The sequence below is a fragment of the Cetorhinus maximus genome, chromosome 8, assembly GCF_964194155.1.
Source record: "Cetorhinus maximus chromosome 8, sCetMax3.hap1.1, whole genome shotgun sequence".
Lineage (NCBI taxonomy): Eukaryota > Metazoa > Chordata > Chondrichthyes > Lamniformes > Cetorhinidae > Cetorhinus > Cetorhinus maximus.
Genome location: NC_135886.1, coordinates 40586680 through 40603545, shown reverse-complemented (window position 1 = coordinate 40603545; position 16866 = coordinate 40586680).

Below are 16866 nucleotides of genomic sequence, written 5' to 3'. Positions count from 1 at the left end.
CTGTGGCTCAGTCCATAGCACCCTCGCCTTTGAATCAGAGGGTTGTGGGTTCATGTCCCACTCCTGGAAAACCAAGAACTGTGATTGTACTCAAAAGAAGTTGCAATCTGTGACTGTTGGTAACTCGAAAGAGTTTCCAGGATTGGCCTGGAGTCTCCAGCAATCAGAGATCAATCGCCAGGATGCTGCTCTGTGTAACCTTGGAGAAAAATCATTGGGTCACAAAAAGGAAAGATTTTTTTTGCCACTTTTAACGGTTCTCTTTACCAGATATAAAAAGTATTGAAAATGGGGTGGGGTGGGCAAGGGAGGCTGTTTGGCTGACAGTCAAGCATCATCCAACTGGGTAATGAGCCATTTTGCTTTCCAATTGACACACAAAGACATCAGGAGGATGCACAGAAAAATGCTGGAAAACTCAGCAGGTCTGGCACCATCTGTGGAGAGAGAAACAGGGTCAACGTTTTAAGTGCATATGTGTTCACTGACAAATGGAGGGGGCAAGTCATGTGATGAAACCTTCAGGAATACATTTAATCACAGTTGGCAACCCTACCTTATCCTGATATTTGTTCTAGATTCCCCAACCGGGGAAAACAGCCTCTCAGTATCTACCCTCTCAAGCCCCTTCATAATCTCCTGTAAAATGCTTTTGGACATTTTATTATGTTAAAGGTGCTGTTTAAATGCAATTTGCTGCTTTTGTTGTTGTTGAACCTGTAAGTTGGTTTGCAGAAATCTGTAAAGAAAATTGGAAAGTGATGTTTGCACTAGTATGTCACTGGGTAGTACAGATTAAAAACTCTTAAAAGCGCCTCTGATTGTTGACATGGCAGAGCTATGACATGAAAATTAATTTAAATAATGCCGCTCACCATGTGAAGAGTTCTTTAGCAAAGTTTTGCCACAGCATGATAACAACTTTGGCATGCCCAATGAAGCAGTGATTAATTTACCAATATAACACACATGAAATTTGCCATTGCCAGATAGTTTTGATGGTGCAAGTATGGTAATTGGTAAAATGAAAGCAAAATACACCAATGTTGGAAATACTCAACAAGTCAGGCAACATCTGTGCAAGAGAGAAAGGGGTCAATGACCTTTCATCAAAACTGGACAAAGTTAGGGATGTAAGATGTTTCATGCTAGTATAGAGGCAGGGAAGAGGTGTCAGCTGTGGCTCAGTTCATAGCACCCTCGCCTTTGAATCAGAGGGTTGTGGGTTCATGTCCCACTCCTGGAAAACCAAGAACTGTGATTGTACTCAAAGAGTTACAATCTGTGACTTTTGATAACTCGATAGAGTATAGAGGCAGGGAAAGTGGAGTCAGGGAGAAAGGAAAGGAAAGCTCTATGATTGGGCAGAGTAGCAGATTCTGCGATTCCAATTTACACTTCCTCTACACTCATCCTTTGCATCAGGAAGCCCTAGCAAAACTGGCCAATGGGAATCGGGGAAAACTCTCCACTGATTGGAGTCATAACGAGCACAAAGGAGGATGGTTGTGGTTGTTGGAGGTCAATCATCTCAGTCCCAGGACATTGCAACAGGAGTTCCTCCAGGTAGTGTCCTAGGCCCAACCATCTTCAGCTGCTTCATCAATGACCTTCCCTCTATCATAAGTTCAGAAAAGGGGATGTTCGCTGATGACTGCAGTCTTCAGCACCATTCATGACTCCTCAGATACTAAAGAAGTTTGTGTCCATATGCAGCAAGACCTGGACAAAATTCAGGCTTAGTCTGATAAGTGGCAAGTAACATTCACGTCACACATGTGTCAGGCAATGACCATCTCAAGCAAGCAAGAATCTAGCCATCTCTCCTTGACATTCAATGGCATTACCATCACTGAATACCTCACTGTCAACATCCCGTGGGTTACCATTGACCAGAAACTGAACTGGACCAGCCATATAAATATTGTGGCTACAAGAGCAGATCGGAGGCTTGAAATTCTGCAGAAAGTAACTCATCTTCTGACTCCCCAAAGTCTGTCCACCATCTCCAAGGCACGTCAGGAGAGTAATGGAATACTCACTGTTTGCCTGGATGAGGGCAGCTCCAACAACACTCAAGAAGCTTGACATCATCCTGGAAAATGCAGCATGCTTGATTATCACCCCATCCACACCTTAAACATTCACAGCCTCTGCCACTGATGTAATGGCACAGTGTGTACCTTCTACAAGATGCACTGCTGCATCTCAACATGGCACCTTCAACAGCACCTTCCAAACCCACAACCTCTACCACCTAGAAGGACAAGGGCAGCAGCTGACTGAGAACACCACCACCTGCAAGGTCCCCTGGAAGCTGCACATCATCCTGATTTGGAACTTTATTGCCGTTCCTTCTCTGTTGTTGGGTCAAAATCCTGGAACTCCCTTCCTAACAGCCCTGTGGGTGTACCTACACCACATGGACTACAGCAGTTCAAGATGGCTTACCATCACCTTATTAAGGGCAATTGGGAATGAGCAATAAATGCTGGCCTAGCCAGCGATGTCTACCTCCTGTGAACGAATATGTAAAAAAATTATTTTATTTCTTTACTTGTCCATTACCATGTCCTTTTGCTTTTACCACTTGTCCTTTTGTCCTTTAATCTCCCCTGCCTTCCATCCTAACATTAATTCCGTTTCTTTCTCCAAGACCTGCTGAGTTTTTCTAGCATTTTATGTTTTCATATGGTAATTGTTGTAAATTAATACAATGGCCATGATTTTATGGCCCTGTCGCGGGCGGAACCCACCGCGGGCGAGGCAGCACCCCAGCCAGAAGTCCATTGACTTGCAGCGGGACCAGAAGATCCCGGCAGCGGCCGGTGCGGAAAATCCCGCCCAATTTTTGGCTGCAAAAATACCGTGTCATTTTGTTAGCCTTTAATGGGTTCAAATCCATTCCAGGGCTTGAACACAAAGGTCAAGGATGACGCTTCAGTGCAGTGCTGAGGGAGCGCTGCACTGTCAGAAGTGCCATCTCTTGGATGAGATGTTAAACCGAGGCCCCATCTGCCTGCTCAGTTGGATGTAAAAGATCCCATGACACCAGTTCAAAGAAGAGCAGCAGAGTTATCCCTGGCATCCTAGCCTATATTTATCGCTTGATCAACATCACAAAAACAGATTTTCCAGTTATTATCACATTGCTGCTTGTGGGAGTTTTCGTGGGCAAATTGGCAGCTGCCTTTCCTACATTACTATGCTTCAATAAAATGTATTTCGTTAGCCATAAAGTGCTTTGAGACATTGGTGGCCATAAAAAGCGCAATATGAATATGGGTCAAAATCCTGGAACTCCCTCCCTAACAGCACTGTGGGTGTACCTACACCACATGGACTGCAGTGGTTCAAGAAGGAAACTCACCACCACCTTCTCAAGGGCAACTAAGAATGGGCAACAAAAGTGCTGTCCTAGTCAGCAAGGCCCATGTCTTGTGAAAGAATAAGAAAAAATAAACAAATGCAAGTCCATCTTTCTTTTAGTCTTGCAATAGTACCCTAGCAGAAACTAATCAATGATGTTGTTGAATGATGTCCTTATGCCCAATGATGCTCTTTTTAGGAGATACTTATGTAAGTCTAAAGACCCGTGTATTTGTTTGAAAATAGCTTTCTGCATGTTCCTATATCAGGCAGTACACATAGTTGTTAAAATGCTAAACAAAAACAGAATTACCTGGAAAAACTCAGCAAGTCTGGCAGCATCGGCGGAGAAGAAATCAGTTAACGTTTCGAGCCTTCATGGCCCTTCGGCAGAACTGGAGCATAGTTAGAAGAAGGGAGAAATATAAATTGGTTTAAGGTGGGTGGGGGGGCGGAAGAGACACATTGAGGGTGTGGTGTGATGATTGTGGAGATGAGCAGATAATCAAAAGATGTCACAGACAAAAGGGTCAAAGCATCTTTTGATTATCTGCTCATCTCCACAATCATCACACCACACCCTCAATGTGTCTCTTCCCCCCCCCACCCCCCACCCCCACCCACCTTAAACCAATTTATATTTCTCCCTTCTTCTAACTATGCTCCAGTTCTGCCGAAGGGCCATGAAGGCTCGAAACGTTAACTGATTTCTTCTCCGCCAATGCTGCCAGACTTGCTGAGTTTTTCCAGGTAATTCTGTTTTTGTTTTGGATTTCCAGCATCCGCAGTAGCTTTTAGCTTTTTGTTTTTATCTTTGTGTTAAAATGCTGTCTACATGCTATACCAATGGGTCCATTGGCAAGTTCTTTGCCCAGTGTGCTACTGAGTCGTAAAGGCAAGCTGATGTGCAATAGGGCAGGTGTTTGGGTTTAGCTTGTTGCTCCACAGTTGAATTGCCTACTAATATTCTCTGTTGGGACTCACATGCAAAAAATGTCCAACTGAAAGAGGTGTAGAAGGGAAAATGCCAGCTTCATCATGTCAGTGTCATCAAGAGAAGGGGGGAATAGATTTCAATAAATTGCCCCAGGTTTTTGTTTCTTTAAAATATTGTTCCAGATCTGGGCAGCTAAGTTGTTTTAAACTGGGTATCATTCTTGTGGCTGTCCTCTGAAGATCATACACCACACGATATTCTATATGAGGCCTAACTAAGGACAAAATGCGGCATTCCGCAGGGATCGTTCCCTCCGGGACACCCTGGTCCACTCCTCCATCACCCCCTACACCTCAACTCCCTCCCACGGCACCTTCCCATGCAACTGCAGAAGGTGCTACACCTACCCCATTACTTCCCCTCTCCTCACCGTCCAAGGGCCCAAACACTCCTTTCAAGTGAAGCAGCATTTCACTTGCACTTCCCTCAATTTAGTCTACTGCATTCGTTGCTCCCAATGTGGTTTCCTCTACATTGGAGAGACCAAATGCAGACTGGGTGACCGCTGTGCAGAACATCTTCGGTCTGTCCGCAAGCATTACCCAGACCTCCCTGTCGCTGGCCATTTCAACACTCCACCCTGCTCTCATGCCCACATGTCCGTCCTTGGCCTGCTGCATTGTTCCAGTGAAGCTCAACACAAACTGGAGGAACAGCACCTCATCTTCTGACTAGGCACTTTACAGCCTTCCGGACTGAATATTGAGTTCAACAATTTTAGATCATGAACTCTCTCCTCCATCCCCACCCGCTTTCCGATTCCCCCCCTTTTTTTTCCAATAATTTATATAGATTTTTCTTTTCCCACCTATTTCCATTATTTTTAAATGTATTTCCATCCATTGTTTTATCTCTACCTTTTAGCCTTTTTCGATTCCTTCACCCCACCCCACCCCCACTAGGGATATCTGTACCTTGCTTGTCCTGCTTTCTACCCTTAATTAGTACATTCTTTAGATAATATCACCACCTTCAACACCTCTTTGTCCTTTTGTCTGTGACATCTTTTGGTTATCTCCACCTATCACTGGCCCTCTATCCAGCTGTACTTGTCCCACCCTCCCCTTAAACCAGCTTATATTCCATCTCTCTTCTATTTTTACTTAGTTCTGTTGAAGGGTCATGAGGACTCGAAACGTTAACTGTGTCCCTCTCTGCAGATGCTGCCAGACCTGCTGAGTTTTTCCAGGTATTTTTGTTTTTGTGAAGGACAAAATGGTATGTTTGATGTATTATTGAATTGTCCTGTGGGTGCAGTACCATATTTACTTTGGTGAACCTTAAGACATCATTAACTCTGACACCAAGTCTTCTTTCTCCACAGCCTTCTGTTCTGTTCTCTGTAAGGCATTGGCCTCCCCAGGTACAAAGTACAATTTCTCAAATTCCCATTTCCCTAACTGACTGAGATCAGATTACACCTTGACACAAATCTTTCTATCATCTGCAAACTTAAAAATCATACCCCAACACGCATATTTAAGTAATTAATAAAGATAATAAAAAGCCTTGACCCTTTGGGACATGACTGAAAACCTTCTGTCTACAAGTATGTAGCCAATTCTTGGTCCACTGCAGCAACTTTTCATTAATTCCACAACATTTATCTATCATATGATACCTTATCAAAGGCTTTCCAAAAATCCAGATCGACTATATCTACGTGGATACCCTCATCACTAACCTAATTTTTCTAATCTTATAATTAGTAAGACCCAGCTTTCTTTTCCAGAAGCCATATTGAGTGCCCCTGCTGACTCCTTCTCTATATAAGTTACCACATACAGCAATTCTTACGCACCATTCGAGCATCTTACATACATGTCACTGAGATATTGCTGCCATTGAATGCTTGAAGAATCTCTCTTACATTCCTGGTCTCCATAAAGATGCATTAATGGCTGCCTGCTGTCAAATCTTAAATTTCTTTCTGATAGCTGGTATCAACGAATATCAAATAAAACCTATGTAAACTCCCCTTAGATTTTGCAAGGTCTTGCTTTATAGACAATTAATTTTAACTATAAACTGCCAAGCAAGTGTCAGCATTACTGAAGGCCGTACAGAATATCCTATAATAAGCTACCTACCACCTTCTGTCTGAAGACATACAATGCAACCAAAACCAGTTTTCATATCAGAATAATCAACTTCTTTTCCGACTAATATTTCATTGCCATAAGGTAAGTGATTATGAGGTCCTGAGGGAAAAGTAACACTGATGTCAAAGAATTATTCTCTCAATCTCCTCAAGGTCCTCAGCCCTATTAATTGTTAAAATAATCAGCATTCATCAAATAAAATAATCACAGCATAACTGGTAGTTGTAAATGACACAAAGCAAATCTGCTATGTACAACACTGTCCAGATGCATTGACTCGAATGATGAAAATGTCAACACTCTCACAGTGACAATGATGAATGAAAACCTCAATGCATCATCCGCTTATGGACTGCACAGGGGAAAATACTAAAAGATCTGACTATTATCTGTTATAACCAAGTGCTTAAACAGCACCAGTGTCAGACAACATGGGTACGAATAATTCTTACCACTGAATAAATATGAAGGGGAGGTGAAAGTTTGCCGGATGATTGATGCAAATTGGATGAGATGAAGAAGAATGAAAAAAGATGTTCCTTCATTATGAAATTAGAATTGATTCAGAATATGGAAATTTAATAGCAATTCTCTGCAATATTTTACATTTACTGTGCCATGGATATTGGGGGCTAACTTGGGCTATGTGGCGTCCATTATTTTGGGTGCAAAGCAACCACTTACCACTCAAAAATGGGACCCAGGATCAGTGCAGAGTTCCAAAAAGAAGTGCACAGGATGCCATCTTAGTAAAGGTGTTTTTTCTGGTACTCTCACCTGACAACCACTGGCAACATGCAGAGGAGGAAGATCATGATGCGAATCAGTATGCAAAGCTGATCTGACACTATCGCTGCCATGTTTAAACTGCACACCACAGTCAAAACTCTGTCTTGACAACACACAGCTGAACATCCTATTAAATAGAATGAAGGATCTTCACCCACACCACTACCACCATTTAAAGGGATCATGAAATATGCCCTAGGCCCAACCATCTTCAGCTGCTTCATCAATGATCTTCCTTCCATCATAAGGTCAGAAGCGGGGATGTTCACTGATGATTGCAGCTCCTACAACACTGAAGAAGCCGGACACCATCCAGGGCAAAGCAGCCCGCTTGATTGGTACCACATCCACAAACATTCACTCACTCCACCACAAACGCATGGTAGCAGCAGTGTTTACTATCTACAAGATGCACTGCAGGAATTCACCAAGGCTCCTTCAACAGCACATTCCAAACCCATGACCACTACCACCTAGAAGGACAAGGGCAGCAGATAAATGGGAACACCACCACCTGGAAGTTCCCCTCCAAGTAACTCACCATCCTGACTTGGAAATATATCATTCCTTCACTGACGCTGGGTCAAAATCCTGGAACTCCCACCCTAACAGCACTGTGGGTGTACCTACATCTCATGGATTGCAGCAGTTCAAGAAGGCAGCTCACCATCACCTTCTCAAGGGCAACTAGGGATGGGTAATAAATGCTGGCCCAGCCAGCGACGCCCACATCCCGTGAATGAATATGAAAAAAAATTCAATTTCCCGGTTAGTTGCTGGATTATTTTTTCTGTAAATTGTGCATATTAGGGTACTTTTTACCAAGGCCCACCCAGTCAATTGGGAAACTTCCCGACTCAAGCTACCAATTGGTGACCAAAGTCTGGCCCTTTAAATATACTCAGACATAAGAAATAGGCCATTCGAAGGTATAATTTTAATATATTATAGATATATAGTCCATCTCCATTGGGATCAGACATAGGGTGGAATTGTCCCAGATTTTCACTATGTGCAGTATGCATTTTTGGGAAATATGCCGTTTCCATGGCGGGCGGGCTCTCATTCGCCCGGCACACCATCTCCTCGCTGCTTCATCACACCGGGCACCATATTTAATAAGCAGTCACGCGCGTACTTCTCAATGCTTCCAGTCCAGGACTGCTGCATGGAAGACATGGCCCCAAAAGGCAAAATGACTGCATCCCACAGGTTCAATGATGCATCCCTCGAGTGCCTTTTGGACACTGTGGAGGCCCGCCATGATGTCCTCTACCCCTGCTCTAGCCACAGGATGGGCAGCAACATCACCAATCCAGCTTGGGAGGCAGTGGCAGCAGTGGTCAGCGCCAACGCCCTGCAAAACAGAACAGCCACCCAATGCTGCAAGAGGATGAATGATCTCCTTTGTTCCATCGCTTTTCTCATCACTCTCAACTCACACACTCACAAACCCATCACATATCCACAGGGTCCTCACTCACTGCCAGTTCAAGGGACATCACCATTCATTGTCTCTCACACACAACTTAATTGTCCTCAACCCATCCATGGGGCCACTCACCGCCCACACATATCAGTCATACTTATCATCTGGCCTGGCATGTGTCCTGCTTACACCCTCTCCATCTCTATTCATGCAGGACAAGCTGGCACACAACAAGAGGGAGAAGTCGCAGACTGGAGGAGGAATGCCTGAAATGAAGGTCCTCACGGACCTTGAAAACAGAGCCATCCAGCTGGCTGGTGAAGATCTGGACTGTTCCTGTGCTGATGGTGAGGTCAGCGGTGCTCAATCAAGTGAGGATCCAGCAGTGCAACATCCATCAGACAACCATACTATGAGTAATGAGTCCTGTTTCACAGATCACTGCCACGCACTATTTATCTCTCCTTGCTTTCGCAGGCACATTTGCCAAACAGTCCTTACCCAGGACTCAGGACCTGCAATCAAGCCCCGAAGAAACCTCTGAAGAATAATCTGAAGACAACCTTGAAGTCCCATCACAGCGCTCACCCACACCCTCCACCAGTGCAGAGACACAGACCTCGGTGGGACTTAGCTTTAAAGTAGCCTCCGGATCTATAATGTACCAGACAGATTTCTATTTGAAACAGATAACTTCAGTACAGAGAGCTTTTCAGAAGCTACATGCTTGAATCAGCTCCTTGACTAAAAAGCCACGGCCTCTGGATTACCCCCATTTAGGGCTTCATTGGTCGTATTCTCCAATAACAATCATGTGACCTCTGATAGGCAGTGGGAAGGACTATACCTTCAATTACTACATTTCCTCCGCTTTTAGTTTTTTTACACTTACTATTTACAGAGAACATTTGAATAACCCACAACATATACCTATATACTAGTCATGTGATTAAAGATTAATTCTCTGAGGTGGTTTCCTTATTCAGTTAGAGCGGCGTAGCTCTACCATTTGAGGTTCTTCCGCTGGATCGACATGATCATGAACTGCAGCATCAGGTACATCATTTGAAAGTGGCAGTTCAGGGCTAGGCAACTCTACAGAGACATTGGGTATATTTATCCTAGGTTGATCTGTCACCTCAGGGGTTAATGGTTCAATGTTAATCGCAGGTGGAATAATTGGTTGTTGGAATGTCTCTCTATTCCTCAGGTGATCCACATGTTTTTGAACAATCCGGTCTTCCACTTCCATCTGGAAGGACAAGGGACCAGTTTCTGAAACAATTGTACCAGGAACCCAGCAAGGTCCACTTCCAAAATTCTGCACGAAAATTGTATCTCCTACGGTAAATCTTAGAGCTTTAATATGAATATCATGATTCAATTTTTGATTATTCTGATTCTTCTCTACCTTCCCCTCTAAGTTTGGAAACACCAGACTTAACCTTGTATGGAGGCGGCGTTTCATCAATGATTCAGAAGGCATTTAACCAGTAGTTGAATGAGGAATCGTACAATAATTGAGAAGTGGGGAAGTTGAATTTCTATAGTATCTTCAGATAACCTCTTCATTCCAGATTTGAAAGTTTGCACAGCTCTTTCAGCTAAACCATTTGATGAGGGATGATATGGTGCTGTTTTAATATGTCGGATTCCATTTAAACTCATGAATCTCTGAAACTCTGTACTGGTAAAGACGTACCATTAACCAAAATGATGACTTCCCGGTGGGCCATGTATACTAAAACACTGACGCAGCTTTTCAATAGTTGTGCTCGATGTCGGTGATTTGACTTCATACACACCCATCCATTTAGAACGCACATCTACGATCAATAAAAGCATGGTACCTAAGAATGGTTCTATATAATCAATATGTCGTCTAACCCAGGGTCAACCAGGCCACTCCCATGGACGGAGTGGAGCTAAAACAGGCAACTTTTGTTGCTGCTGAGCACTGGAGACAGTACTTGACCGTGCTTTCAATGTCACTATCTATGCCTGGCCACCAGACATAGCTTCGTGCAGGCATCTTCATCTTCAATATGCCTGGATGTGCATAGTGAAGCTCTGTCAAGAATGGTTCTCTTCCTTGTGAAGGGACAATGACTCTTGATCCCCACAAGATTCCATCTTGACAACTTAACTCTGCTTTTCAGGCATGGTCTCATCTCTTCAGATACTGGTGAATTCGACCACCCTTGCAGGTCTCTGACTTTTGACAAAATTGGAACTCTGTTCATCCAATTCCTAATTTTCTTCACACACACAGGTGAAGAATCCAAGAAATTCAGTACAAGCACAACTTCTTGTGACACTGGAGCATGCACAATGCTACCTGTCTGATAATGGGAGGTGACTGAATGTATCCACATTTGCAATATGCAAACCAGAATGGTGCATCAAGGTATACTCATATGCAGATAATATCAAAGCCCAACATTGAATTCTTGCTGAGGCTATTGGCAGAATGGCTTTAACTTCACTGAATAAACCCATTAATGGTTTTCTGCTCCAACACAATGGTGAAATGTCATCCAAGCTGGTGGAATTCCTTCACTCCAAATATTACTGATAAACCTTCCTTTTCTAGTTGGGAATAACCCTTCTTGGCTGTAGAGAGGGTTTTGGAAACATAGCCAATTGGCCTTTGTGATCCATCTTCCATCCTGCACAGCTCCCACACCATAAGGAGATGTGTCACATGTTAATATCAATTCTTTTGATGGGCCATAATTTACTAGCAAACATGATGACTGTAATAGCTTCTTAACTTTCACGAAGGCTTCTTCTTACTGCGAATTCCATGACCAATGATGATTCTTTTCTAACAACAATTGTAATGGTGCTAACGCTGTTGACAAGTTTGGCAAGAAGCAGCTATAATAATCGATCATGCACAGAAAAGTTGTGAGTTCGGTTACACTGGATGGAGAGGGCACCTCTTTGATTGCCTGAACTTTCTCTTCTACCGGATGCAAACTCATGGCATCCACCCGGTGACCCAGGTAAGTAACTTCTGGCACTTGGAATGTACATTTCTTTCTTTAATCGTACAACGGCTTCCAAGAATCTTCTTAACACCTCTTCCAGGTTGGCCAAATGTTCGGCTTCTGTTGACCCTGTGATCAGGACATCATCTAGGTATATTACTACTCGGGGAAGTCTTTTCAAAAGACTCCCCATTGTCTGCACATGCAGACGATATTCCAAAGGGTAGGTGTGTATATTGGTACAGGCCCTTGTGCGTGATGATGGTTACATACCCTCTAGAAGTGCTATCCAGCTCTAACTGTTGGTAAACATGGCTCATGTCCAGTTTGGTATAGGATTTGCCTCCAGCTAGCTTTGCATACAAGTCATCTATCCTCAGGATAGGATATTTATCTAGTTTGGCTGCCTTGTCCACGGTCAATTTATAGTCCCCACAAATGCATATAGTTTGGTCAGATTTCACCACTGGGACTATGGGTGCTGCCCATTCTGAGAATTGTACAGGTTGGATGATGCCTAGTTTTTCTAACTGGGGCACAATTCTCTACCCACCTTCTCCTTTAGGGCATAAGGCACAGGTCTGGCCTTAAAGAAATGGGGTGTTGCCTGAGAATCTACATATATTTTTGCTTGCAAGCCTTTTAACTTTCCCAATTCATCACGAAATACACTGTTGTGTTTCCTTAACAGCTCAGGAGCTCCTCCTGTTCTCAAGTGAAATATTTCAGACCAGTTGAGCTTAATTTGTTGTAATCAGTCTCAGCCCAAAAGACTAGGTCTTTCACCTGTCACTATGATCACTGGAAGCTGGGCTGTCCATTGCCTAGAAGACACAGGTACTGTGGCAATGCCCTTTACCTGTGTGGATTCTCCAGTGTATGTCTTCAATTGAGCCATTGTTCTCTCCAGATTCAGTGGCTGGGTACCTTCATTTAGCTATTTAAATGTGTGCTCTCCCACCACTGTGGTTGAGGCTCCGGTGTCTACCTCTATTATTAGTGGCTTCCTATTCACTTGGATTGTGACGGTTATTGGTTCAGTTTTTACTGCTGTGACATTATACAGGGATTAGATATCAGTATCGGCAGCTTCAGGTTCTGTTACATTACTCTCTTCAATCTTGTTGGTCTGCTGCCATATGGGATGTTTCAATTTCGCCCTTGGTTTATTACGTGACCTTTCTTATGGCAGTAATGGCATTCTGCCCCCTTGAATCTGCAGGTGTCCGACACGTGGTTACCTCCACATCTGTAACAGATTTACCCCGGAGTTGCTGCTGAAATGCTTCCACTAGGCCTTTTTGTTCTTCGAGTAGGGATTGCCTCTTGCTTCACTGCTGTGTCTCTGTCTTTCACACCACGCCCAGCTGTAGGTTCTTGCCCCACGTGAAGAACAGTGCCATGTGTACGTTCTGTAAAGCTTGCGAAGGTCTCGAAGCACTTTACATGGCTAGTATTATTTCCTTGGCGCACTTCAAATCGATGTTGACTTCTGCAAGTAAGTGCTACTGAATGGCATCATCGTGAACTCCACAAACTAATGGGTCCCACAACATGTCATTGAGTGTGCCTCTGAAGTCACAGTGCTCAGTCAGCTGCTTCAACTTCGCTATATAGGTTGTGAAGGACTCTCCCGAGGCGCTTACTCTGGAGTTAAACTTAAACCTCTGCATTATTACGGATGGCTTTGGCTGGAAATGCATCGTCATGAGGTCTACTAACTCATTAAAGGACTTAGAATTGGACGTGTTCAGGGCTGTTAGGCTGCGGATGAGATTGTATGTCTTGCTACCACATACACTCAAAAGGATGGCTTTCTGCTTTTCCTCCGTGGTGATTTCATTTGCTACAAGATAAAAACCAAGGCGCTCTACATACTGGCTCCATAGTCATGTCATAAGGATCGATTCTGCTGAATAGTAACGTGACTGGTGAGTATACTTTCCATTTTTTTTTAAGATTTGATGTACTCACATTCACAGGGCGAGGTGCGGTGCTGGAGCTATTTTACTCTCATCGTCAAATGTAATGTACCGGACAGGTTTCTACATAAAACAGATAACTTTATTACAGAGAGGTTTTCAGAAGTTACATGCTTGAACCAGGTCCTCAACTAGAAAGCCCCCCGGGATTACCTGTGCTTCGGACCCATATGTTGGCATCTCCAAGAACAAGGATCACAATCTGGTGGGCTAATTGCACTGCCTGATCCACAGCAGGCAGCGGCAGGGTCTTCCCAGGTCCCTGGCACTTGGAGGACTGCTGGAGGCCAGAAATTTGAGGAGTCCGAATCCGATGACAAGCCCCTGGACTTGGTCATATCTCAGTTGCTGGAGCTACAAAGGCAAGCTCGGGAACATCAGGAAGGGATGTCCCCTGCACTCCTCAGATTGCAAGGCACTTTAGTCCTAGGTCACAGCACCGGCAGTAGGATGGCAGTCACCATGGAGACCTTGGTCCAAGATGCCGCTCCTACACTGCTGCATGGGTTAAACTCCATCATCGATGCCATAGTTGGCCTCCAATAGAGTGCACGCGAGAGGAGTATAGGGCAGCCTGATCTCACTCCAGCTACCCCTTCTCCTCAAGGAGTCAGCCAGGGGCTGTTGGGCACTCAAAGGGAGGAGGATCAACAGGTGTACCCCGTACAGGCTCCCCCCCCACCCCCCCACACCCCCACCACCGTGGTCATCCAGGTGACTCCATGGACACCGGGAGTGTCCGGCCCATCTGAATCCCCTCTTCCTGTGACCTCAGCAGCACCAGTTCCACAGGCCAAAGTGGGTGCCACTGCCACACAGGAGGACCCCAAAAGCAGGCCGGGGCCCTCCGGAAGACACCCACCAAGGTCATCACAGACAGGGCATAACAGTCAACAAGCTGCCTCCACCTCCGCTGTGGATGTCCAGGGGGCACCAAGACGTAGCAGCGGCAGGGTTAGGAAGGTTAAGAAGATGTTGTTGCATTGCCCAGGTGTGGGTGTTAATCACTTGTACATAATGGCCAGGATTTCCCGGTCGGCGAACGGGGTGCGGGGTCTGACGTGTAAAATGACCGGGATGACGTCGGGTGGAACTCCCGATGTCACCCCACCTCATTTAAGTTTTCAGGTTGGCAAGGGCTCAGCCGAATCAGCTGTGCGCCCGCTGATCTGTTGAGGCCATTGACAGAGTCATTAATGTAATTAGTGGACCTGCCCGTCCAACCTTAGGGTTGGCGGGCAGGCCGGGAGTCCTGGCGGGCATTGGAATAAGCATGAAACTTCATCCATGGACGGGATGAGGTTTCATGTAGGTTTTTAAAATTTAATAAAAGTGTATTTAAAAGTGATGGACATGTCCCAACTCATGTGACAGTGTCACATGAGGGTACATGTCAGGGAAATTGTTTTTTCCTGTTTCTAAGATTTTTTATTGTGGAGCCGATCTCCCTGATGCAGCACCTAGCCTCAGGGAGATGAGTGCGCTCTTTCATGCGCATGCGCAAAAGAGCACACTCTCGGCTCAGGGAATCCCGCCCTCCACCCGCACAAAGAGCGCACAGCGCTTCCTTGCTGACGTCACGCTGGGCGGGCCTTAATTGGCCTGCCCATGTAAAATGGCGGCACACCCCCAATCGGAGGCACACCTCCACGTGCCCGCTCCTGAACTTCCCCCTCGACGGGGGAAAAATTCTGCCCAATGTTCACTATTGTCCATAAATTCCCAAGAATGTCTCCCTGCCTATGGCTCCTTGTTCTGATGAGCAGTGTTCATGTCACTCAGATGCGAAACCTTTCTGCACAAGATAAAGGCAGATTTCATGGTCCAGAGCTTCTTCCCTGCAGCCTTCAGACCAAAGTGATGGTCCGCCCTCACACTCCCTGGACATATTAGTGATGCTTGCACCTCGGTGGTGCTTGTCATTGCTGCCAGAATGTCATGGGCAGGCGTCACAGAGTTCCATCATTCTCTCTGTGTGCTCTCAGCGCCTTTAATGTGGGGCTGACCCCCACCTTTTCCATATCTGTGACCACTGATGCTGTGCTCCTGAAGGGGTCAGATGCTGAAGGCTGACAAAGGATCAGGTGCTTTTAAAGTTTCATGGCAGCATCTCCATGATATGACCCTGATCACAGAGCGCAAGTGAGCTGCCCTCAGCCAGACAGGAATCAGACATTCACAGAGGCAATGTGAAGATCTATGGAGTGTCCTGACTGCATGTTGTCATCATTCTCCTGCAATCGAGCGACTCTTAGGGCCTCCCCTGCATCTCCATGACAGGAGCAGTATCACAGAGGGTATGTGTGCTGCCATAAGCCAGACTGGAGTCAAACGCTCATAGATGCGATGTGAGGATCTCTGGTGTCTTCTCACTGCATGTCGTCATCATCTTCCACAAATCTAGCAGCTATGAGGGCCTCCCAAGCATGCCTGCCTCATCTGGCCATTGCGAGAGCCTCATCCCCGTCATTGTCGCCCTCAAGGACCTCCTTACCCTCCTCACCATCGACGTCCTCCTCATTGGAGAATATGTGTAGCTCCTGCGTTGCCTCCTCAGCCATCTCCTCTCCCTGTTGCAGCGCCAGGTTGTAAAGGGCACAGTAGGCGACGATGATGCATGACACCCTCTGTGGACTATATTGCAGGGCTCTACCAGACCGGTCCAGGCACTGAAACCTCATTTTCAACATCCTGATGGTTTGCTCCATTAAGTTGTGAGTTGCAGCATGAGCCTCATTATACCTTCGATCAGCTGCAGTCTGAGGCTGCCACATGGGTGTCATCAGCCACATCTTCCGTGGGTGGTCCTTGTCCCCGAGGAGCCAACCTGCAGCTTCTGTGGACCCTGGAAGACTGCAGGGATCTGAGACCGACTGAGAATGTAGGAGTTGTGGACACTCCCTGGAAACCATGTGCATACTTGCATTAGTTTGTGGTGGTCACACACAAGCTGCATATTCAGCGAATGGAAGCCCTTGCAGTTGACATAGTTAACCGCTTGTTGTAACAGAGATCTGGACGCAACATGAGTGCAGTCAATTGCACCCTGCACCTGTGGAAAACCCGAGATCTGGGTGAATCTAATCACTCTTGCATCCTGGCTTTCTTGGTCCTGGGTGAAGTACACAAAGTTGTGTGCCCTCTCAAAGATAGCGTCTGTGACCTCATGGATGCATTTGTGGGTGGAGGCTTGTGATATCCCACA